A 23751-nucleotide genomic window follows, 5' to 3' on the forward strand; every position below is an offset into this window, starting at 1 on the left:
AGAGAGAAACAGTCATCTGAGGAGAAGGGTAAGGAAAAAAACCTTATCATTAGAGGAGAAGAACTCAAAAAACTGCCCAGATCAGTCATTTGTGCAGTTCTGCTTAATTTCCCATGTCTAATTTGACAGAAACCTTGAATTTCATACAAAAGTGCTTAAGAGAAGGTTTATGGTCCTATTTCTGCAACGGTTTCTGTTGCAAGGCAAAAGGCTACTCAGCATTCATTTGCTGTGAGTTGAAGTTTTTGGTTCCGTATCCTTGAAATATACCATGCTGCGATTTACAGAGACGTCTCACGGTTTACAGTATTATACACTGGAGTAAAAGTACTATTTAAGAATCCCTATTAAGAAAATGATAGTTCTGTAGTGACTTTCAAGACGAGAATAAGCATATTCAAGTGAAGCAGGGGTAAATTTTACCTTATATGGATTATGTTTCAGTGAAACTTTAGTTTAAAAAACGATGTATGAAGAGAATCCAAAATCTTGCTAATTCTCTAGAATCTGGCATAATGGGTACACGGGGGTCAATTCTACGGTTCTATTTGAGGGGTTTTTTGAGTATGTTTTAAAATTATTATATAACATTTCTTGGGGTGCCTGGGTGGCTCAGATGGTTAAGTGTCTGCCTTAGGCTCAGGTCATAATGTCCAGGTCCTGGGATCGAGTCCCACATCGGGCTCTAGGTCAGCAGGGAGTCTGCTTCTCCCTCTCTCTCTGCCTCTCCCCCTGCTTGTTCTCTTTCTCTCTCTCAAATGAATAAATAAAATCTCAAAAAAAAAATTATACAACATTTCTTAAATTTAGGCAGACAAAACAAATTAGGCAGACAAACCACACCTACAGTCTCATGTCAGTGTTGAGCTGCTGAACAGGTTAAAATGTAAAGTGGCAGACAGAGACCTACACTGACCAAGTACAAAAACCAGGCAAGAGTTGCACAGATCTTACCAGCAGTCTTGGTCAACACTGGCCAATCCTCCATTTAACATGGTGCTTCTCTTCCCCCAAAACGATGATTTAACTCACCAGAATGAAACTACAACTGATGCCAGGAAAACTAAAATCTGTTTATTCTCAACAGGGCAGATTTTAGTAATCATTCAATGATATCCATATATTATTAATATGTACAGTTTTGTCACAAGTTCATCCATACATCAACAATCCAAATATTGCCTGCACAGAACTAACTTGTATGTGCATGCACAATGCCAGGTGCTGGGGATACAGCGATGAACAAAGCAGATAAAATGTACCCTCCAGGGGCGCCTGGGTGGCTCATTCGTTAAGCATCTGCCTTCGGCTCAGCGCGTGATCCCGGGGTCCTGAGATCAAGCCCCACATCGGGCTCCCTACTCTGCTGGGAGCCTGCTTCTTCCTCTCCCACTCCTTCTGCTTGTGTTCCCTCTCTCGCTGGCTGTCTCTCTGTCAAATAAATTTTAAAAATCTTATAAAGAAAAAAATGTACCCTCCAGGAGCTTATAACCTAGAGGAAATACAGACATAAGTTATTACCTTTTCCCCACCTAGTCAGGATGTACTGTGACAAACGAATCCTACTGAATTCGCCAGAAGGGAGGAAATGTACAGTGGGCAAAGACATAATGGAAACGTTAAAAAGGTGGGGCACCTGGGTGGCTCAGTTGGTTGGTTAAGCATTCAACTCTTGATTTAGGCTCAGGTTAGGATCTCGGGCTCCACACTGGGCGTGGAGCCTGCTTAGGATCTTTCTCCCTCTCCCTCTGCCCGTCCCTCTCTCTCTAATAAGAAAAAGAAAGAAAGAAGAAAGAAACTTTAAAAAGGTGGCAGAAAACAATACAACCCAAGATACTTACTGTAAACAGGAAAAACGATCATTCATCCCAGTTGCTGACACAGTATTTTAGAAAAAAACAAAACAGAACATTTAATTCTGTCCTTTACATTACTGCTCTAACCAGCTAGGTGTTTCCAGAAGAAAACAGCCTTCTTTTCTAACTTACATACATAACTTATCTTGGCCAAAAAACAACAAAGGTCTCAGGGGGTGCCTGGGTGGCTCAGCTGGTTAAGCATCTGCCTTCTGCTCAGGGTGTGATCCCAGGGTCCTGGGATGGAGCCCCCCAACGGGTCCCCTGCTCAGCGGAAAGCCTGCTTCTCCCTCTCCCTCTGTCTGTTGCTCCCCCTTCTTATGCTCTCTGTCAAATAAATAAATAAATAAAATCTTAAAAACAAAAACCAAAAAAACAAAGGTCTCCTTATTCAAAACGTAAAAATATATTATGCATAGCCATCCTTTAAAATAAAAGTGGCTTTAAATATTTAAATCAACCCCAATTATTCAAAGTTCACATCTAGCATTATTCAAGGTCAGCGGTACAATGTTCTTTTCAAATTATCAGACATCTTGGTGGAAAAGGTTGAAGTTTAAACCCTGGTATATTTAATGTTACAAAAAGGTTCAAAAGCCAATTTATCTCATCTTTAGGTTTTCAGATTTTCCAGAAGTGAAGGAAAGGGAAAGAAGAGAAAAGAAAAAGACCTGAAAACAACACTATTTGGTAGAGGGAAAAGTTCAGGGCTATTCCTATCTGGCCCCATTAAAAGAACAGATTCCTACTGATGATAAAAATTTAATCAAATACACATCCAAGCTTCAGAAATCTTCTTTTTGCCATCACATACTAAGGTTTCCCTGGCAAGGTCATCTAGATTCATGAAGAGGTCCCTCTGAATGACCGGACTATAAGCAATGATGAAAAGGAACTTGCACGTCCTGTCTTAGGAAATCACCCAGACACAATATTTATCAAATGGTTCTATTTATTGCTCTGTATTAGAAAAAGAAAGACATTTAAAGTGCAGTAATGTGGTTGGCAACAATAGCAAGAAAATAATTTAATTATTCCAACCAAAGTAGGAAGGAAGAAATCACTGCAACTTTGAAGAATCCTCACTGATGTTAAAATATCCTCTGTCCCACTTCATATCCAAAAGCATGAGTTTCACATCCTTCTCCGCCACCCTTGTAGCACTCAGTAAAAAGTTAACACATTATTTCACCAAACAAAAGAACTCAGGGGCAAAAGAAAGCAGTAATCTGCTCAAGGTGGCCCAGCTAGTTACGTGACAGAGATGCAGCTGAACGGGGTCTTGTCTCCTTCCAAGTCTTTTCCCCACTAAACAACTTTGCCAAGTAAAAACCATTTTATTGGGGGTGGAGGGGAGAGGAATCAAGTGACAAGTGGTAGTGAAGAAACCAGCAAAGTATTCAGTTACAAGGTTATTATCTCCTGAGCCAGGAGTAACAAAGAAAAGAATTTCCCCCAGAAATTAGCATGTATAATATACAGGACTATGCTCATCTGCCAGAGTGTCTGTGCCAATCCCTCCGTTCCCTCAAAACCCCCATAGGAATTAAGGACAGTTCACATTTAAAGGACTACAGAAAAGAAACATGCAACACAGTTCACTGAACCACCCAGGTTTTTTCCCGACCATCCTGAGCTCTTTCTTTCAGTTCACATAATTCCATTCCTTTGCATTAAGCAGAAGATGTACAACCAAAAAACGTACTTAATATAAGCTGATCTGAGCAAAGAGTGAGGGGATTGAGGAAAGATGTTTCATAGACTGCGTGGTGCAATACCGGCATATTTTTCTCACTGAAGACTTACTCCTTAGCACCCACCCTGAACACTCCTGTACTGCTAAAATAAACCTAAAAAACTGGTTTTTCAACTTCCAATAATAGATTAAACATGAACTAATTAACTGTTTGTAAAACACTCTGAAGACCTGAAAGAGTGTATAAATGTTAATTATTAATGTTGATCTACAAAACTCTTGCATGTGAAGTAAGATACAATTTTACTGGTAAGTTTCTGCTACTTTCCAGGCACAATCATAGAAGCCCAGCATGTTTTTAAGAATTCAGGAAAATTCTAAGAGCAGACCACAATGATTTTTCTATTTACAACATGAACAAGCCGGAATTTTAAGCTGGCTATTCTGGATATAATTATATCTGAGTAAAAAAAAAAAAAGTGACTTATGGCATATATAATAAAACTAGAGTATGTTTATAGTCACAAAGTCCTAAACGAAAATTATAGTTCATTGCCCTGAAAAAGGCAAAGTAAAATCTCTGAACCCCCATTTTTTTCATCAAAAAAGGTGCGAGGGGAGGGAGTAATACCTATCTTATGGGGTTCTTGTAAGGAATTAAGGGAATGTAAAGGAACGCACAATGCATAGGTAAGCACCTAGTTAAAGTTTTGTCTTTGTTATAGTGACTTCACGTTTTTAGAAAACACCTCTTAGGAACTAGCTTGCCTCAAAAGATCTTCCTAGACTGCAAATGTCTTTTAAAAACACACTATTTCCTGCTCCAGGCACACATACAGCACCACTTTAGCAGGAGAGCCGACGCGAAAGCTTCAGTCATTCCTGTCCACTGACCCATATAGATCCTTAATCCTCCATCAGAGAAAGCACCTCGGCCAGGCCCCAAAGGCCTCACGTGACCAAATGAACAATCAGAACTCTAGTTCTCAACTCCTGTCCCCACATTTTTTTCCTAAATAATTCCCAAACTGCAAGGTTGCATCCAGAGATCCTTTGTATTCTGAGCCCAGCCATGCCGTGCACAAAGTACCCAAGAGGCAAAAAACCATTTCCTTCCAGCTTGTAAAAAGTAACAGGAATTACTTCCACGCAATCCCACAATGGGCCTACCTTCTCCCACTCCAGAAATGCACCTACTTTACACAAAGCAGAACTCAACTGGCAAGACCAGGTAGGTGGATTTATTTACAGATACCATTCAAACGATACTGAGTGTTTTTAGAAGTGATGTACAAATTACAGAAAATGTCAAATTTGCAAAAAGCCCCTGACATCTATCCGTTTTAGCAGTTATCACCTGAGAAAAGGAATACTTCTAAAAAACTAAGTTAATGCTGATAGTCTTATTCAGATTTTTAAAAATATATCATGCGCCGTTCAATTTATCTCAAGTGACCTTCCGAGAGAATTTCAAGTGCTGAAAAATGTCCCTTTTGAACAAAACAGTGCCACATCTAGCCAGGTGGGGAGAACACGTGCTAACAATTTCCCCAGGAGCTGTTATGGACCCATATCAAAACCACCAACTACTCTCTTGCCTGATGGACCCCTGTGATCAAGGGCTCAACTTTTCAAGAGAACAGACCACAGTTAAAGACCCAGCTATGTGAAGAAGCAGTGTTAGCAACCACAAACAAATGAAATTCATCAACCCAAAAGCTCAACAACTGAGCAGGACTCTCCAAAAACACTAACTCCCTTTATTAAAAATAAGACTAGGGCGCCTGTCTGGCTCAGATGGTGGAGTGTGCGACTCTTGACCTCAGGGCTGTGCGTTCAAGCCCCATGTGTGGGGGGTGGGGGGGTAGCATCTACTTAAAAAAAAAAAAAAAGACTTAAGAAAAATATATACTTTGCAGAACATTTAAAAGGTAAGAAATACCCTACCTATCATCTCCTTGAACACAACTAAACAATCTGCAATACCCTCCTTCCAGACTCTCTTGTGTTGATTTATGTATATGTGAAATATACAAATGACACCCTGCATCACATTAAAAATTACAGATAGCCTCAGAAATTGCAAATGTACAACAGATTTCACTAATCATATTTTTCTCATGCTCAGAGGAGAACAGTGTTTATCATGTTTACAGTCCTAACTGACTTGGATTTAATAGGCAAGGTACAGTTTAGGCCACTACCTTCTTCCTTCACTCATTGGTAACCCCCCCTAGATATATCCAGCTGTTGTGGCTGTTGTTTACCACTGCCATTATTATTACTAGCTACCATGCCATGTGACCCTGCCATGTGCCAGGAGTTTATATATCTCTAATTCTCACAATAACCGCCCCTCTTCTCTATCTACAGTTCTCTAATTCTTATATCCAGTACAAACTCCATTCCCAAACTCCAGATTTGCATATCCAATTACTTACTGATATCTTCACTTAAAATCTCGCCAATCTGAAACTTAGCACATCCAAGAAATAGAAATAACAATTTTGTCCTCCCAAAAAACTCACTCACATCTTCCCCGTCCCCACCTCAGGAAACCACAGCACCATTCACCCAGCTGTTCAAGGAAAACACCTGGGAATCATCCTGAATTGCTTTCTTCCCTTCGAAACCTTTTCCCAATCCATAAATAATCCTATCAGTTCTCTCTTCAAAATGTATACTGATTCCAATCACTTCTCACCACTTTCACGGCTGCCACCCTAACCCAAGCTACCATCTCCTTTCTCCAGAGTGAACTACTGCAAAATTCTTGGTCGCCCTGTTTCCACTACTGTTCCCTATGCACAGTGAAACTTTTAAAACCGAAATCAGCTCTTGTTATTCCTTCCTCAAACCTTTCAGTGGCTTCTCATCATCCTTAAAAGTCTCTGTGATGGGGCCTCTGCCTCCTATACATTACCTTTTGTGGCTCCTCTTCCTCGCCCCATTCCAGCCACACCAACCTCCCTGTTCATACTCCCACCTCAAGCTCTTTGCCCGATGTTCCTTCCGCCTGGAATACCTAGGGATCTTCAGGTGGCTTGCTCCCTTCACTTCCTTCAGTCTCTGCTCAAATCTCATCTCCTCCAGAAAGTCCTGTTTGACCACGCCAATTTCTGCTAATACTCTCATATTCTTCCTAAAACCATCACCCCTAGACATCACCAAAATTGTTCATTTATCTTTTTTTAAAGGATTTCATTTGAGAGAGAGACAAAGATAGTGACAGAGATAGTGAGAGAGAGCATGAGCAGGGAGGAGAGGGAGAGGAAGACTCCCTGCTGAGCAGGGAGCCCACCGTGGGACTCAATCCCAGGACCCCGGGGTCATGACCTGAGCCGAAGGCGCTTAACCAACTGAGCCACCCAGGCGCTCCCCTCTCTCGTTTATCTCCTTTTTCCCTTACAGAATGTCAGCTCCTTGATGGCAGCAACTGCCTCTTCTTTGTTACTGAATCCCCATCACCTGGATGGACCTTACATACAGAACAGGACCTGGAACAGGACCTTACATACAGAAGGCACACAAATGTGTTGAATAAACTAACAAACACTACAAGGGATGTTACATGCCCATTGTACAAAAGAGAAAACTGAGCTACCTAAAGCCACATAGCAAATAAGCTGCCAAATGCATCTGAAAGAACCAGTACTCTTCCATTGACTGAATTATACAGATACAATAAAGAACAAAAATGTAAAAGAATGCATTTCCGTATGAAAATATCAGACCACAGTGATTTTTCCCCTTCTGTTCATCACTAGGGCATTTCACATCTTTGATTAATCTTATGTATATACTATGTATGTCCCTCCTCACCTGGAAGATATCTACTTTTCTGTATTCCCCACCAGATAAGGGCCGAGCTACACACAGCAGACATTTAAGAAGTGTTTCTTTGATATTTATACCCCCCAATATTTGAAGAATCCTGCAACAAGACTTTCAGCACCACCAATAAAGTATACTCTTCAAAGAGACTTCGGTTTCCAACCATGATGGAGTAACTGGATCCAGACTTACCCTGCCAACACCCCCTCCAACAACTAGAAAAACAGACAAAATATACAAGGCAACATCTTTTAGACCTGGACGACAGGAGCAAAGGACTGCAATCCATAACAGAAGGGAAAAGATGAGATGGGCCCCACAACCAGCTTTCTCGGCCTAGAGGCACACTGGAACATGGTGCAATGAGGGCGATCCTGGGCAAAGCATGGCAATCTCGTCAAGTTGACAAATAAGACTTAAGAGTTTGGGAAGGCTGAGGAACCTCAAAACTCAGCACACAGAGGCCTCCTTGAATCTGATACTGAAGAAAAAGCTATACATGCATGTTGAAAAATGTACGGGGGCAGGCAAAGAATGACCCAAGAACCATAAGCTAAATAATCCCAGAGTTGGCGCAGGGCTGGCACACATTCATATTCTGACCAGTTAGGGCAGAGAACAGCCAATTCTTCAATGGAAACTAGAGTCTTCATGATTAATTAATGGAGTGAAAAAAGCCTTAGAGTAAAAGGTCCTCTAGACCAATCCTACAAAATTCAGAAATAAGCTTCAGAAATATCATGCAAATAACTTAACCCGCAAAAACAAAATCCAATCCTCTTTAAAACAGTGCCTCTCATATTAGGGATGATTCCTACCCCATGCCAGGGGACTTTCGGTGTGTCTGGAGGCAACTTTCGTTATCACAATGGCATCTAGTGGGCAAGGAATGATGCTAAACACCCTACAAAGCGCAGGACAGCCCCCAGAGAATTACCTGGCCCAAAATGTTAGTATGACCAAGGTTGAGAAATGCCACTTTAAAATAGCAAAATCCTTGGGGCGCCTGGGTAGCGCAGTCGTTAGGTGTCTGCCTTCGGCTCAGGGCGTGATCCCGGCGTTCCGGGATCAAGTCCCACATCAGGCTCCTCCGCTGGGAGCCTGCTTCCTCCCACTCCCCCTGCTTGTGTTCCCTCTCTCACTGGCTGTCTCTCTCTGTCAAATAAATGAATAAAATCTAAAAAAAATAAAAAAATAAAAATAAATAAATAAAATAGCAAAATCCAGCAATCAACAACTTAAAATTCACTATTTCCAGAATCCAAGAAGAAATCACTAGACACGCAAAGAAGAAAACTTGACCCAAAATAAAAGCCAGTCCACAGAAACAAACATCATGGGATTAACAGAAAGCTTAACAACTACTATGAGTATTATGGATATAATCAAGAATTTTTTAATGAACATAAGTAGGAAACAAATAGAAATAAAAAAGACTAGTAGCAAATTGAATCCAACAAGGTATGAAGAAAACATCATGACCAACCCAGGATTATCACAAGAATACAAGGCTAGTTCAAAGTTCCAAAATCAGACATCAACAGAGTACAGAAGAAAAAAATACATGATCGCCCCAAAAGACGCAGAGAAAGCCTTGGCGACATTCAATATCCATTCATGATAAAAACTCTCCACAAACTAGAAACAGGAAAGAACTTCAACTTGATAAAGGACACATACAAAAACAAACTATAAATACAGGCATACCTCGTTTTACCGCACTTCACAGATACTGCATCGTTTACAAATTGAAGGTTTGTGGCAACCCTGCACCGAGCAAGTCTCTGGGAACCACTTTTCCAACAGCATTTGCTTCACTTTGTGTCTCTGTGTCATATTTTGGTAAATCTTGCAGGAGTATTTCAAACTTGTGCATTGTGATTATATGTTATGATTATACGTGATCAGTGATGACAAATCACTGAAAGCTCAGATGATGGTTAACATTTTTTAGCAATAAAGTATTTTTAATTAGAGTATAGACTTTTTTAAAAACAGAATGCTTTTACACACTTAATAGACTACAGTATAAACACAGCTTTTACATGTAATAGAAAACCAAAAAATTAATGTGACTCTCCTTATTGTGATACTCACTTTATTGCAGTGGTCTCTCTAGAATATGCCTGTAACATCATACTTAAGGTGAAACACTGAATGTTTTCTGCTCCCTAACATAAGGAAAGGATATCCACTTTCAAAACTCCTATTCAGCATCATACTGGGGGTCCTAGCCAATTCAATAAAGTAAGAAATAAAAATATACAGCCTGCAAAGGAAGAAATCAAACTGCCTGTATTTGCTGATGACACTACAATCTATGCAGAGAATCTCAAAGAATCTACAAAAAGGCCTCTAGAACTAAAACTGAGTTTAGCAAGGTTGTAAGACACAAGGTTGGCATACGAAATTTAATCCTACTTCTATATGCTAGCAACTGGAAATTGAAATTTTAGAAGCATCATTTACAACAGCACCAGAAAACATGATACATATATAAATCTCACAAAATATATGAAAGATCCAATTACTAAAAACTACAAAACACTAAAGAAAATACCAAAAATGGTCCTGGGATATACCATGTTCATGGCTCAATATTAAGATATCAATTCTCCCGATTTACAGATTCAATGCAATGCCAATCAAAAATCACAGCAGGATTACAGAGATCAACAAGCTGATTCTAAAATGTACCTGGAAAAGCAAAGCAATTAGAATACCCAAAAACATTTCTGAAAAAGTATAATAATTACAGAAACCACATTAGCTGATTTCAAGACTTACTATAAACCTACAGCAATCAACAGTATGGTAATGGTGAAATGAAAGACTCAGATCAATGTAACAGAATACAGAAATAGACCTACAAGTATATAATCAATTGACTTTCAAAAAAGGTAATACAATAGAGAAAGTCTTCAAAAACCGTTGCTGGGGGCACCTGGGTGGCTGTGTGTTTAAGCGTCCAACTCTTGACTTTGGCTCAAGTCATGATCTCAGGATTACGAGATGGAGTCCCATATTCAGCTCCATGCTCAGTGGGAAGAGAGTCTGCTTGAGATTCTCTCATTCCCTCTCCCTCCAACCCTTCCCCCGCTCACACACATGCTCTCTCAAACAATAAAATAAAATAAAATCCTTTAAAAAAAAGTTGCTGGAACTACTGCTTATCTAAAAGCAAAAAAATAAATCTCAATCCATACCTTGAGACATTTAGAAAAATTAACTCAAAGTCAATCATAAACCTAAATGTAAAATTTTAAACTATAAAACGTCTGGGAAAAAGTATAGAGAAAGTCTTTTCGTTTAGGTCAGGCAAAGATTTCTCAGACACTACACCAAAAACATGATCCATGAAAGAAAAACAACTTCAACATTATCAAAATTAAGACTGCTCTTCAAAAGACATTAAGAGAATAAAAAGATAAGACACAGACTATGAGAAAGTATTTGCAAACAATAATCACGTATCTGATTCTAGAATATATAGAGAACTCTCAGGGCACCTGAGTGGCACAGTCAGTTAAGCGTCCGACTCGGTTTTGGCTTAGGTTGTGATCTCAGGGTCTTGAGATCAAGCCCCACATGGGGCTCTGCGCTCAGTGTGAGTCCGCTGAAGACTCACTCTCACTCTGCCTCTCCCCCTGCTCCTCACCCCCTCCCCCCACTCTTGATCAAGCATGTTCTCTGTCTCCCCCTCTAAAATAAATCTTCAAAAAAAAAAAAAGAACTCTCAAAACTCAATAATAAAGCAAACAATTCAATTTTTTTAATGGGTAAAAGATCTGAACAGACACATTCCCGAAAAATGGCAAATAATCACATGAAAGGATGCTTAACATCATTAGTCACTAGGCAAACGAAAATAAAAAGTCTACATTCTGTATGACTCCATTTGCACGACATTTTGAAAAGGCAAAACACCACTGAGAAAGAAAACAGATCAATAGTGTCCAGGTCTGAGAGTGGAAAACGGGTTGACTACAAAGGGGCTTCGAAAAATTTGTTTTGGGGGATAAAGGAACCATTCCATATGTATCTTCATTGAAATAGTGGTTATGTGAATGTCTACATCTGCCAAAACTCAGAGAATGCTACTGAATTTTACTGAATATAAATTATACATTAAAATAAATCAGAAAATAAAGACTAAAGAGAAAACAATGACTGAGTAAACCCTGATTTTGCCCTGGTTAAAAAAATTTTTAAAACAACTATAAAAAGATATTTGCAAGACAAATAGGCAAAGTTGAATATGCACTGAATACTGTTAATAGAATTGTTAATTTCCTTGATGTGACTATTTCATTTGGTTATGTAGAACACTAACCTTTTCTGTAAAAGGCCAGACAGTAAATAAAGTGTGGCTTTGTGGGCCACATGGTCTCATAACTATTCTACTGTGCCTGCAGCACCAAATCAGCCACAAACAAATGAGCATTGCTATGTCCCAATAAAACTTTATTTACAAAAACAGGCAGTAGGCGAGATTTGGCCTGAGAGCTATAGTTTGAGGACCACTCATGTAGACAAAACTACAATGACAGAAAGCAGACAAGTGGTTGCCCATGGTAAGGTAGGCAATGCAGTAAGGGTTGAGGAACTGGCCAGACAGTTGCAAGGGCAATTTTCTGGAATGATGGAAATGCTCCTTATTTTGATTGTGCTGTTATCAGCTTGGATACATTTGACAAAACTCATCAAACTCTATATACTTAAAACAGGCACATTTTATATTATAAACAGTATTTCAACAAACTTTTATTTAAAAATGTACTTTTTCCAGGGGATAGCATCAATACTGTGAAAAGCCTAGCCTCTGGAGCCAGAATTATCTGAGTTCAAATTTTAGCTTAATACCTACGTGATCACTGTCACTTTGGGTCTGTTTCCCCATACTTAAACAGCTTAACAATGCCTGCCTCATAGCTGCTGCTTTTTTTTTTTTTTCCCCAAAATTAAATAAGAAATGTAAGTAAGACACACAGTATAGCATCTGGCACAGACAAGGCACACTCCCGATTTGAATAAACAATTAAAAAAATTATTTTAGAAAATGAGTCAGTAGACATCAGATAACTACAGTAGCTTCTTTTGTACTATTAAAATATTCAGACATTCTTTGTTCGCTGTTTATTGTGGTTTAACCTGACTTCAAGAACTGGCATCCAACGTCAGTTCCTATGATTTCACAGTAACTTGGGTCTAACAGCAAGCACCGTGAACTGAAATTTCTTCAGAGTTTAGAAAAATAATCCATGACAAATATGTAGTAAAAGGAAAACTGAGAAGAGCCAAAGAAAAACATATCAATTTTCCCAAGCAAGGAAAATGACAATAATTAGAGCATATTTTAATTATCTTTTATTTAAAGAAAGAAAAGAAAAGAAAAGAAAAGAAAAGAAAAGAAAGACCAACATAGCTGGATAGTTTCCTCTTTTCAACTAGGATTTGAACTTTATCCAAACCCACAGCCAACCAATAAAGTTACAAAATGACATAGCATCTGTATAGTATTTTACCGTATAAGTTTCTCCCAACAGTAGTTATGTGATAGGAGATGATTAATATTAAATTTGCTTTTAGTTTACAAGGCTCTTATGTTTGAGAGAGATGAAGTGGCTTGCTCAAGGACACACAGTCAATAAACGGCCAAGTCTGGATGTGAAGTCAGACATGTGGCTCCATATCATGTGCTTTTTTTTTAGTAGAGATTACCATCAGAGAATCAATCTTGGGTTCTACAAAATTCTTTACATAACTCCTACATGCTTTTCCCTAACTTGACATCTTTAGTTGTCTAAAAGACAAATCGATGACAGTGTGACATACCTACTTAATTCCTAACCATTCAGGAATAACTGGCCATTTTGGACAGTAGAGGCTATGACCAAATACGGGCTTATGATATTATCAGAAGTGAAAATTCAAAAACATGGTTTCCAAAAGAAGAGCCTACAAAGTGACATAAGTGGTTAATTCCTCACACTTCTTCCTTTTCCCCAACCCAATACCAACATCACAAAAACACAGATACCCACCTTTGCCAGGCTCTGAACACAGCTCTGAAGAGCTAAAAAAAGGAAAGCACACTACTGTTCCACATAAACCTTCATACAATCACAGTATCTCAGTACCAGGCAGTCCAAATGAGTTATCTATTCATCTTCTATTTATTATGTCCCAATCAACCCACAGGTGGACTTCAAGACCATAAATGGGGGGACATATGAAGAAGACTAACATCTTCCCCCTCTCTCCTCATTTACAGTGGTAAGACAAGCTGACAATAACTCAGGAGCACTGCTTCCAAATGGACCCCTGTCCCAATCAGTAATAATCAAGTCTATTCAAGTGCACTTAAATATTAACTTTAAAAGAAAGGATTATCAAAAAGTCCAAGTTTATTCATCTAGCTTTGTCAGGTATGTTTTTTCTTTGATCTGTGACTCTGATCAGATAAAATTTTTGAAGGTTTACTATAACCTCCATGTCTAACTTTTTACCCTTATTTTATAAGAAAACTAATGGAAAGATGAGATTCAATATACAGAAATGTCCTGATTACAGGTTCTAGAATATATCTACTCCATTTGGCACTGTGAATAGTGTAAACTGAATTGGTATAACAGATTTAAATCACTGCTTCCTCCCACAAATGGTGGCACCTTCAAAGGTGTTATCTTGAAGGGGAAGTGAGCGATTTCCTAACATCGCTGACTTGTGCTAACACTGTATTAACCCCCAGTCCAGTTCTATCTTACACGTGTTTGAAAAATGTAGTCATAATCCCTATCAATTATTTTTCAAGACTGAAGTAAAATAAGGTACAAAAGCTGGAACTGACTAAATAACTCGGATATCCTATTACAAGTGTTGAAAACAATCCATCTCTCACCATTTCCTAAACACTAGAAATGCATAGTGGACTATGCATTTCCCATTCAAACACTCTGCAAATCCCATTCAAACACCTGTTAAGGTCATGAGAAGAAAACAGTTTCTATTAACATTCAGTTCGACTAGCTCCTTTAAAACAAAACAAAACAAAAAACTGCATTCAACTAAAGACACTCAATTCTCAGAAGGATTCCTTCTTTATGAAAGAAATAGCTAAACTCTAAACCCAGAAGCATCAGACTTCTAAAACTGCTTCAAATTACATGAAAAGGTATCAAAATTATTATCATTACAACTACCAGGTAATAGGCACCTACTTAATGTCTGGCACAATACGAAGTACCTCACATAGTTTCAGTTATTCCAAAGAACCTGCAAAGTATGTTACTACACCTTTCGGTAGGACACAGAAGATCTGAGGGATTAAGTGACCTGCTCAAGGCTCACAACTAGTGCATGGAAGTGTGGGGATCGGAACTCAAATGTACTTAGCTACAAAAAATGTGTATTCTTCAAAACTGTGCTACCTCCCCATTTCACCAAAGAATAGGTAGAGATATGAAATGATTTGTCCAGCAGTCTTAATCATTTCATCAGAAAAGGGAGAAAACTTCTAAATAAGAACATTTTGAAAATCCAGCACACTATTTAAACTTCACTTCTTTTCAAGGAGTAATTAACAGATAAAAAGAGAGGTTTGAAATCCTTTTAAAGTAAACTAAATGTCATCACAGATCTGCAAGTGAACCGTCATTTTGGACAAGTTCCCAGAGTTAGTGGTTCTACGTGCACTACCACTAGCTTAGTACAAAAGCACTTCACCCATTTCAAACACATACTGAACACCTGCACCGTGTTAAGGGTCCTTCCTGGCAAAGAGAGGACAAAACGAAGTAAGAACTAAGGCCCATCACAGCCCTCAAAGAGTTAACAGACTAGAGGAGTCCATTTATACTACATATACAGTTACCATTAGTCAGGCAAATAAATGAAGTGTGTGAGAAATCCTAAAACAAAAGTATGTATAACATGGTATCACAGCTCAAAGAAGAAAAGCAACTGGCCTACTTGTCACGTTTTGCGGTAAGTAGTATTTGTTTACACGACATCCCTCCCTGACAACCCTTCCAACCTCTGTCAACCTCCATCCACACAATCGTCCCACCTACGCATACACAACTGCACAACCAGGAAGGGAAGCTGTAAGAGCAAGAATTGTGACTCCTCAAAGTGACCTTGTTGTTGCAGTTTAAAAGTACAATGCTTATGCCATAAAGACATTTGTCTCTAGCTTCATCAGGTGAAGAAAGTTGATTTTTTAAAGCAAAACAAGGCCAACCGACCTAGAAAAACCCAACACTTCCCCACATTACTCACTTCGAATGAGAAATCAAACTGACACACAGTATTTCTCAAATTTTTCTTTTTAACATAGCAGGTGGCAATGGGATATTAAAAACGGATTTTAACACATTCTGGTCATTTTGTTCCACTACCAACCCGACAGACACTTAAGCTAGTTCCACCTGGGGGACTTAAACATAAGCCAAATTATTCTCACACCATAAGCCAAATGAACCAAAGTCAGTAGAATCGAACCCCAAACCTGACAAGGCTTGTATTTAATGCAGCCTGCAAATCTCCCAAGAGACCAAGGAATACAAGAACTAGAACAGTGATTTATCTCAGCTGATCATAATTCCTTTACAAACTTAAAAAAATCATCTTTCAAAAACTGCACGCAGCATTTGTTCTGATCTGATCCAACGGTTTAGAAAAATAGAATAAGATGCTTCTTCAGAAAACAAAGGGGGGGGGTGTATTGGAATAAGAAAAAAAGGGCACACTGCTTTTTCCTTTAGTTGTATATGCCTGAGGCAATAAACTCCCAAAATAACTTCACCCAGGAGTGTAAAAGCTGAGAACGAACACCAAAATATTGCTCAATCCAACTTTCATTGTGAATTCCTCAGTTCAGAGTAACATTTAAAAACTTAAATGTGATGAAATCATTTTGCTGTAAAAACTACGTGTTTCCAAAAAAACAAAAAGTAAAAAAAAACTGTCTATCCTTTCTTCTAGGTAAGAAAAATTGAGGGTTTTCCTCATTAAAAAAAACAAAACAAAAAACAAACCTCTTCTCATATTGGTTGACTTTGCAAAAAAAAAAAAAAGTGTCAGTAAGCCAAAAAAAAAAAAAAAAAGATAAGAAAGAAAGAAAGAAAAGAAATGTTTTGTTTGGTCTCAAAGTATGGCTGCACTTGAACTCGGTGGAGAGCGGAGCCCGCTGCACAGTCCCAGAGCGGGTCCCCTCCGGCGGCGCGGCCCCGACTCGCGCGGCCCAGGAGCGGGCGTGGAAGGCGCCCCCCGAAGGCGGGTGCGGCCCGGAGTGTTTACCGTCCGCGTCGGCCCGGGGGAGCCGCTCCCTCGCCTCCGCAGCACTTGTTCGCGGAGCCGGGCAACAGGAGGTACCCTCGAAGGGGCGCGGCTCCCGGCGCCCGGGGAGCCGGCCTCGCCCGAGGGGACCCCCGCGGCCGCGCCCCCCGCCCCGGGAGCGGCGACGGCCCCGAAGCCGGGCTGCGGGAGCGGGGAGGCGCGGCGCGGCCCCGGAGCAGACAATGAGCGTGGGGGCGACGTGGGGGGAGGAGGGGGCCGGGGGGCGCCCCCCACCGCCCCGTCATCCCCGCCCGCCCCCTGCTCGCCCCGCCGCCCCGCCCCCCTCCCGACTCCGGTCCGGGCCCCGGCCCCGAGGAGCGGCCGCAGGGGGAGGGGCCCGCGCGCCTGGCCCGCGACCCCTCCCCAAATCACAAAACTTCCCCCAACTCCGCCAACTAAGTTGCGCTCTCACCGTGAGGCGCCCGGGGCTCCCCCGCGGGCCCAGCCGGAGCAGCTCCGCACCTTCGCCGCCGAGAAGGACAATAGGCAGCCGCTCACCCGGCGGCGGCGACGGCTTGAGGCAGCGGCGGCCGAGGCGACCAGCAGGCACGGCGGTCTCAGCGGAGCCCAGTAGCTTCACCGCGGTTGCTCCGGCTCCGCGCTGGCCCTGCACACAGCTCCAGCCCTCCCGCGCATGCGCCACAAGCCGCTCGGGCATGGGCGGGGCACCTGGGGAGGGTAGTAACGCCTACGAGCCCTCCCGTGAGTAAGCGCGGAGCCAGGGTCCGCGAGCTGGGATTGCACTGAAGAGCTGCCCATCAAGCTCCGGGAAGCCAATAGGAAAGCACCTGGGCGGTGCGTTCAGGTTGCTAAGGAAGGCTGAGGTTGCACGCCGCTGCTGTGCGGCGGCAAAGTGATCCGAGCTGGGTGGCTGGCCGAGGCTTCTCTGGAAAATGCCCACCCACCCTCTCGTCTCCGCCCCGTCTCCGGAAACCGCCCTGCCTCTGTGTGCCAGTGCTTACCTGACTATAGCAGTTACCCACAAACGTACTGAAATGATTTACTCATCTATTTACTTCCACTTGCAATCAGAAAGTGGGGTTTAGTCTTCTGTGGGTCAGTGCCTCTGAGCGTCATTTTTAGGCATTCAACAAGTGTTTGGATGGATGGATCATTGCACGCAAGGCTGGCTCTCTGGCGGCATGAGGATTTTGACAGGGCATTCCATGAACTTTTGGCTACTCAATCACAATCTTCCAGTTGCAAAGGACCTCAGAAATCCTCTGGTGGCGTTTGAGAAACAAAGTGTGGTCCGTTGGTTCGAAGAAACTTCATTTTGATAGGTGTGTGTCTGTGTGTGTCAGTGTGTGTTTCACTGTATTAGAAGGAAATACGCCTATCATATCAGACCATTATTCATTGATGTTATTTCGTAGATCAAATAGAAAGCTATTAAAAATGAATCTAATTAAAGAAAAATATTAAGTAAAAAAAATGACACTTTATATGCAGTTGAAGACCGTGCAAATTGGTAGTGATTGAAGTAAAAACAGTTGTTACCTAGGGGTAGAAGGATTATTGGCTGAGAAGGAACAGAAGGGAGAATGGAAGTGCTCTTTATTTTGATCTAGATGGTGGATAACAAAGTTATAGACATATATGAAAATTCATCCAGCTGTGCACTTAAGATTAAATGCTTTGCACAGTTTACACATATATTTTGTATGTCCATTTAAAAAATACTGGTATAGGATGTGGCAAAAGGAAGGGAGGAAGGAAGGAATGGAGGGAGAAAGAGGATGGAAGGAAGAGAGAGAGTATGGACTGAGAGAAAGAAGAAAAGAGAAAAAAAGAGAAAGAAAGAAAAGAAAAGAAAGGAAGGAAGGAAGAACATGAGTCTTTGAAAACCCTAGCCCAGGGAAGCTCTCCACCAGACACTGAATACCTGAGAGAGGGGTATTGTATTTACTACATGAATCAGTCACTTCCATTGCGGGGTGACTTTAACTCTTAGAAATGTTCCTAGCCTTTTCCTAGTTCACCTTCACAGAAGGAAAAACCAAGGCCAAACATTCCCAGTGCTTCACGTGAAACTATCTTCCAACTATGTCGTCGTGCTGCCCACCCACCTCAACACTCACTCTACTCTGTCCTTGCCAATATTTGAAAGACAGCATGGAGAACAGAGTCTCCTAGATCCTAGCCCTGACTCTGCCACAAAGGAGCCCACCATGAACAGGCCATTCCTCAAGAGCCTCGGTCTCCTGGAAAGCAAGGGAGCTAACCCAGAAAATCACTTAGACTGTCATATGTGATAATCCCAGGGTCTTCTCCTAGAGCCTGGCTGCTCCGTTACAAAGGCAGCAGCAGATAAATGTTACCATGTCATCTTTCTAGTGACTGCTGACAACATCATTCCCTGCTCCCCACCTCAGCAGAATTTACACCTTTCCTGTGGGCTGCATGCTGCACCCAGTGGTCGCGAGCCTAGCACTTTTCAAAATTTACTGTGCTACAAATCACCTGGCCGATTTTGTTATATGTGGATTCTGACTAAGAAGGTCTGGGGTGGGATCCGGAATTCTGCCTATCTAACAAGCTCCCAGCTGATACTGATGCTGCTGGTCTGGGACCCTACTTTGAGAAGCAGGGTCTTCTCTAGATTTTCTGGACAGCTGAGCTCTTTGTCTTCTCTGGGAAGCCCTAAGGAAACATGCTTGGCTGCCCTATCTAAAATAACCCATTCTCCACTAGTCCTTCTCATTCATATGACTCAAATTGTTCCATAGCATTGATCCCACTCTGAAAATAGCTTATTTGTGTGTGTTTATTACCTCTCTCTCCCCACTATAATGTAAGCTCCCCAAAGTCTGTTTCCTTACCCCCCTTTCTCTTGCATCTATCATAGTGCCTGTGGGAACCGGAAGAACTCAAAACGTCTGCATGAGTGAATTTGTACAGACTGAGCTATTGTGAGGGGTCCTTAAACCGAGTGTCCCCGATACTGAAGATTTGGTCTTCCAAAGTACACCAAATATCTCCGTCCAGTGTGCCCATTTCACCAGAAAGTGATATGGGGTTTAGTGATTTCCTCACTTCCCTTGAGTAACTTTGTAAGACAAGAAAGATGCTAGGGCCTGATCAAGCACCAGGAGGATTCTAGATCTCAGTACTATCTGTCCAGTTGACTTACATCTCTTGTTAACTTTAAAAATAACACTGCCATTTGTTTTACCAGCAAAAAATAAGTTTATTCAAAAACAGCAGAGAATTGCAATTTAGGTCACACAAGCTACAACAGAACCATAGGCAAATTGCACAGCAAAGGAGAGGAATGTTCTTTCCTAGAGAAAAGGGGGGGTGGGGAAGGCTGTTATAAACAAAAAGTCCCATGGAGTAAACTGGGAGTTCAAAGTATCGTGGCATTTCATTGGCTGAGTTGTGATGGCCTCTCATTGGCTGGGCTGTTGCCAGGGGAGGAGGAAGCCCTTCTTCCTCCTGCTGGGATTGTAAAGTAGTATCGCTGTGCAAGGTCTGGCTCTTGCTGTTGGATCTGCAACTGACAAGAAGTGGTAGGGCATAAGGGCTACCCCTGCCCATCCCCTGACTCCATTCTAAGTGAGAGTTCCTTTTATTAATTTGCACACTCTCTAATTGATTGATGCATGTTCTAATATCTAAAACTGTAACAAGGATAAACCCCATTTTACAGAGAGTCCCTGGTAATGCTGATGTAAAGGAAAAACAAAATTAACACAATCGTAAGAACATGAATTTCTCTTGAGACCATGGTTTCTAAAATGTCCACTTCTGTAAGAAAGGAAGCACTAGAACAAACTTGTCTCAGGGCTCTTCTTTCACAGCAGAGGACATTTTAATGCTTTTGTTGTATGCATAGTACCCTAATGTTGTTTTGAGATGATGTCCATTTTCGGCCCTTTGTGTGGAGTGAAGCCAACTCCACCCACAACCCCAATTCCCTGACTTCAGCTTGTGATCAGACCTGAACCAGTTAATGCATTATATACACAGGCAACAATTATTAGTTCAGAGTTGGGCATTTGACCCCAAACACACCAATGAAGGACAATAGGAGTAAATTCTACCCTTTCTTTGAACTACCAGGGTAGCTGATTTTGTTTTTCTCAAGTGGTACTTGGAAGGATATGCTTGTCAGCCATCTTGTCACCACGGGGAAAGAATCTCTTCCAATGGAGCCAGCATGGTGGAAAGGTAGAGAAATGAAGAAGAACAATGTCCAGGTGAGATTGATTGAACTGCTGAATCTAGCAATATCTGCAGCTAGAACAACACATAGAGTTTTCAATCGTGTAATCCAAAAAAGCTAAGCCAGAGTGGAAATTTCTGTCACTTGCTTCCACAAGAGTTGTAGTTACCACAACACCCGTGAGCTGATGATCACTGGTCAATTCCCTGACTGGTTTCTCAATTCAATTAGCAAGTAGATTAGCTATTGGGAGTTTATCATGGGCCATGCCTCAGGCTTGGTCCTGGGATTAGAGATGAAGAATAAGGTTCTCACCTTGAAGGAACTCACAGTCAAATGAGGAAAAAGGACACGCAAACCAGCAAGGAGTCAGAAGTGTAAGTGCCCTGATACAAGCAAATTCAGCGTCCTGGGGGCACAGAGAGAAGAACTTCTGCTTACGGAGTGAGAGTTCGAGGGAGCCGTGGGAAGGATGTGACAGTAAAGCCAGGTCTTGGAGGACAATCAGCTGGGTAAAGAATGGGAGGGTGGTGCAGGAGGCTGGGGTGTGTGTGCACAGGTAGCAGAGAACATTCTCAGGAAAGGAAGAGCAGCTTCAAAGACATGGAGGTATGGGAAATACAGCACACGTAGGAAACCAGAGAGGGAAGGAGTAGAAGTATGGCCTTTATTCTGAAAGGCCAAGAGGAATCTTCAAAGATTTTAAGTGACGAAACGATGATGAGAACAGATTTTCATCTTAGAACGATCACCCTAAGCCCCCAGTGCTTAGGCTAAATTTTAGTGGGGGATGAGGATGAGGGTGGGGGGATAGGGAATTCTCTGAGAGAAACCTGGCCCCAGGTAAGAGGTTTTGCAGTCCAGAACTAAGTGTTCACTTCTTGGGTGGCTGAGGGAAGCTTCCTCTCTCAATGGCAAGCCCAACACTGTCTAACGGATGGTGAGCCACGTATGTGATTTAAAATTTTCTACGAACCACGTTTAAAGAGTAAAAACAGATGAAATGAATTTTAATGATATTTGATTTAACCAAATATATCCCAAGTATTATCATTTTAATGTGTGATCCATAAAAAAATTACTAATAAGGCATTTTACATTCTTTTTATCATGCTAAGTCTTCAGAATAATCCAGCACACCTCAGTTCAGACTTGCCATGTTTCAAATGCTCGAAAGCCACACGGATGACTGGTGGCTATTGTACCAGATAGTATGGGTCATGTTGATTGATTCACATATAGAGTCTCCATCTGGGAATTTGTTCCAAACCACAACATGTGGCTGGAGCCATCATTCCCCCACCGTACCTCCTTCACTTATATTACCTCATTTATTTTGCACAACACTGGGCTGGCGCTATTATCCCCCTTTTAAAAGTCACTCAGGCTTAGAGAGACTAAGTAATTTGTTCCAAATCACATAGCTACTGATTGGCACAGCTTATCTTCCAAGGGTTGAAAACTAAGGAAATTTACTAAATCCAATTTAGATGGCACACTTGGGTTCTCTCACCAGCCCTCCCCACCATCTCCATTTGGAATTGTAAGGGCTCAGCCTATCAACAGAGTGGGTGCTTAGGAAAGAGCTGTTTAAGCAATCGATCCCTTGTTCAGAATACGTGACTATCACAAGTTTCAGAAATTCTGCGGGCAGAAACTAAACAATGTTGAAAAAATGAAACACTTACATGTTGAAGTACGGATAAATGCATAGTCAATAGCATTTATCATTACGATTATTGCCACCTTAGTATTAACATTTTTAGGGACCTTGATGTGCACTCATCGTAAATAGTCCTCTAAAAAGCTTTTGCGGGTTTACATCCCTGCTCTTAGGGTGTCAGAGTGCCTCACCTCTCTGACTTAAGTTCTTCTTGTACTAGAAAGACCAGGGCTTCAGGCACCTGGTTGGCTCAGTGGGTGGGAACATGCAACCCTTGATCTCAGGGTTATGAGTTCTAACCCCACGTTAGGTGTAGAAATTATTTAAATAGAAGGAAAGAAGAAAAAGAAGGAAGGAAGGAGGGAAGAAAGAGGGAGAGAAAGAGAGAGGGGGGAAAGGAAGGAAGGAAGGAAGGAAGGAAGGAAGGAAGGAAGGGAAGAAGGCTGGCCGGCCAGGGCTTTAGAAGCAGCCAGGGCTAGGTTTAAATCCTGGATGCTCAAATTCTTTGTAAAGTGATCACTCCTACCCACTAGCCACACAACTGCAAATTCATAAAACAACATGTACATAACCCTTAGCACTTTGCCTGGCACACAGTGTTCTGCCAACTTTAAATCCCTTCTCCACTTCTAACCTCTACAGACAATGACAGTCCAGGAGTAGATCTGATGATGCAAAAAAAAAAAAAGTGCTATTAGAGAAATTCAGGGAAACATGTACCCCACCACAATTATAATAGAAAATTTCCAGCAGGGGCGCCTGGGTGGCACAGCGGTTAAGCATCTGCCTTCGGCTCAGGGCGTGATCCTGGCGTTACGGGATCTAGCCCCACATCGGGCTCCTCTGTTATGAGCCTGCTTCTTCCTCTCCCACTCCTCCTGCTTGTGTTCCCTCTCTCGCTGGCTGTCTCTATCTCTGTCAAATAAATAAATAAATAATCTTTTAAAAAAAAAAGAAAGAAAGAAAATTTCCAGCAAAAAGTGCATATTGTCATGCACTGACATCTCCAATAGATGTGGCAGCCACCTTGTCTGCCCCGAAGAGTTTCCAAGCCTTTAATTAATATACGCCGGATAGCCTGCTTAGTGATGGAACAATTTATTTAATTTCAGAAACCTTGCTTTTCTTCATAACTACCCTTCCAATAATAGATTTGCTTGAAGGCTGCTCATGGGTTCAAGTGAAGCTTCTAAAG

General features: G+C 41.5%; 1 protein-coding gene across 8 annotated transcripts in view; it reads right to left on the reverse strand.

The window, feature by feature from the left end:
- Nucleotides 1-17273, reverse strand: part of AKAP13 (A-kinase anchoring protein 13) — a 323926-nt gene extending 306653 nt beyond the window's left edge. For all 8 annotated transcript variants that reach the window (XM_045813170.2, XM_045813172.2, XM_045813169.2 and 5 more), the window contains exon 1: nucleotides 17138-17273. The gene's annotated coding sequence lies outside the window, so the exon portion shown is untranslated. The remainder of the gene's footprint in view (nucleotides 1-17137) is intronic.
- Nucleotides 17274-23751: the final 6478 nt, after the last annotated feature.

Source organism: Ursus americanus, chromosome 28 (assembly GCF_024610735.1).
Source record: "Ursus americanus isolate L20-20 chromosome 28, mUrsAme1.1.p, whole genome shotgun sequence".
Taxonomy (NCBI): Eukaryota; Metazoa; Chordata; class Mammalia; order Carnivora; family Ursidae; genus Ursus; species Ursus americanus.